We start from the raw sequence: 3,105 nt of genomic DNA, 5'->3' as shown, positions 1-3,105 counted from the left end.
CAACTACATTAAGGTCTAAATACAAAATGTTAGAATAAGTGTCTTTGGCCTTGAAACATTCCTCCAACTGTTTCTCAACAAAAGATATTTTTAGAGCAAGAGACTCTCTAGAATCTTATACTCTCTTCAAAATTTGTTCCTTCCAAAGTTCCAATTTCCTGATATCATTGTGAATATTGACCATTTATCCTTCAAAATCATCAACTTTATAAGATGGATGTTGTAACTGGCTAGATAGAGCTTCTAGCTAAGTCAACTTTCCTCCAATCTGACTGTCAATATCCTTAGTCAGTTTATAAGATAGGGTACCTTTAATGTACAATATCTTCCCATTTTGTTCACACTTTTAAAGTTCCTTGATACAAGTATCAAGACTTATAATATTATTCTTAATATTTTAACAAATGGTTCTGAACAAGTTAGCATCATGTGAGATCTATGCCTTTTCTTCTACAACACTCAACAAATTAGTGAATTCTTCATCAAATGACTTTAGTACTACCTATGACCTCTATTCTAGATCTACCTCTATGTGTTATATTGCTAGAGTACTATGTAGTCTGTTAGTAACCTACATAAAGGTTTTCTATAGGCTATTCACTATTCTATTCTTTTGAATGAGTTTTGACAAGGATGAGATCAAATAGTTTGATCATCATCATCAGTTGTTAGACTAGCAAGTGAAAGTGGAGGTGATGAACTAGAAGGTTTAGTGTCATCTTTCCTTTGCTTCTTGGCTACCTCTTTGACTCTTCTCTTTTCTTCCTTTCTTTCTTCTCTTTCCTTCCTTTCATTTTCTCTCTTTTCTTTCCTAGTCTCTTGCCTAGTCTAGTGGCTTGTAGCTTGGCCCTTTTAGTCTTTTTGGTCATAGTTATCCTTTAATCTCTTATATTTTCTCTTCATCTCACTTGGTTGCACATCTAATACTATTGCATAGGGAATGCTTTTTTCTAAAGATGTCTTTGTAATAGACACTAACAAAGGTTGTATATTTAGTATACCTTGTTTCATAGTTTTACTGACTACTTGTGATTCACTCTTAGTCATACTATGAAATGTACCTTTACTAGTTTTGTATGATATTTCCAACCTCTAATCAGATTTTCAAGATCAAACAACTAATATCACAAAGATCCACCAAATTTCTCAAGAAACCCCAAATCGGGTATGCCAGAAATTGAGCCAAAAGCTTCACAACTTCACCTATTATTAATAAATCTGAAAGTGGAAATTTTTATAGAAATTTCAGCAGAATAAAAGCCTAAAAAATGAAATTTCTAGATCCTTATAGCCTTTACACAACAGTTCTCAAATATAGGACAAAAACTATGCTCATCGGGCTCCCGAAATTAACACAAAAATGCTCGAAAACACCAAAAATACACTAATAATCTATCTCAGAAGTTTAATCACATCCCAATACATATATTCAGCTCTATTTTAACACCTTAAAGTCTGAAATACAGCAGTAACCCAAACTAATATGAAATACTCAACTGAAAACACCAAACTCATACAAAAAACACACCCGAAAACCCACAAATCTGCACTGTTCAGCACAAAGGCAAACTCTGTATGAGCATGCACATGGAATGGCTTCAAAATCCTGTCCTTAGCCTTCTTGGAAACCTGAAAAATCTTGTTCTTGGGTCTCCCTGGAAACCTACAAACTCCCATTCTTGGGTCTCCTTCTCCACAGGTTTGGCAGCCTCTGAAGAATAACAAAGAATGAGCAAAAATCAAGTTCTGGAATCAACCCAAAATGCCTCCAAACTCCTTAAAAGAGGGCATAACCATAACTCACGTCCAAGAGAGGTTAATGAAACATATTTTAATAATAATTTTCATTTATTAGTCCAACGGTTTCCAAAGATTAACCCCCTTTTTCCGAAACTTCACTTTCTTGGGCCTGCTTGCCTTAGCAAAGATTATTATTTTTTAATTATTTGAAAAGGGGACATGACAAGTCCTCCCCTCCCAAACATTGCTTTTCCTCAAGAAATGGCTGAATAATAAACCAATCAATCCACTTGGATCCCAATTGTAGTCATGAACTATACTACTACCAATTAACACAGGCTCTTGCAATATCCTCTGTAATATGACCAAGAGGAATCCATAATCAAACTGACAATTATAGCTCAACCAAACTCCAAAATCACCACTACCATAGTCAAAAACCCATGAGACACAAATTCTTAAAACATCAGAACCCAAGTAAAGTGGACAAATCAAACTACCAACACAGTAAATACCATCAATGCATCCCACTGGCCTATACAGAATGTACAATCCAACTCTGCAAAAATGGTGAATGCTCTCGAATGAAACTATACCAAGTATGGAGAATCCACACACTGTACAACTCTTGTAGTCAACACAACTCTACAAATCACCAACCACTATCTCATAACCATAACTCCCATGCACTGTTGATGGTGAAAAGACATTACAAGATAAAGAGTAAGAAATGGAATCCAAACCAAATTTGTCTGCCATCAACTCCTCAAAACAAGGATCAAATGCTAACTAATGTACATACCCTGCAATATAATGTTGATTAAAAAAAACAACCTCAATCAACAACTCACCATGAAAAAGTGATACAACCCACTGTGACTGATCACTAGCTAAGTCAAGAGATGTCATAGCCAAAGGAGTAGAATCAATAACAACACCAACTAAAGCATCACTCCCAAACTCCTGCTCTAAGTCACATATTATCAAGCTGTCAACTGCAGAACCTATCACCATGTCATGCCCATCACAATTCTCATCTTGAGGCATCAAACTGTCCCATAATTAATGATAAGCACTAAGAACCAAAGTACATCTCTGTATCATCATCTCATCAACATGGTCATCAAAGGTAAATTGATGAGCGTACCTCACAGTGTAATGTCGATAGAATTTTCCAATCTCAGTCAGTGGCTCAGACTATAATCTAGATGAAACTAACTACAATTGATCATTAACCATGTTGGAACTGACTACTACCTTTGAAGATATCACCAAGGGAGTAGTATTACTAGCGGGAACCATGCCAACTGCCGACTCAGCAAAATCACACATGATCTTTGATACATCTCTAGTCTTCGTGCCATC

The sequence above is a fragment of the Cupressus sempervirens genome, chromosome 10 (assembly GCF_028749045.1).
Source record: "Cupressus sempervirens isolate cs-2001-9-10 chromosome 10, ASM2874904v1, whole genome shotgun sequence".
Taxonomy (NCBI): domain Eukaryota; kingdom Viridiplantae; phylum Streptophyta; class Pinopsida; order Cupressales; family Cupressaceae; genus Cupressus; species Cupressus sempervirens.
The sequence above is the reverse complement of the archived record's forward strand: the minus strand, read 5'-3'. Positions refer to the sequence as shown.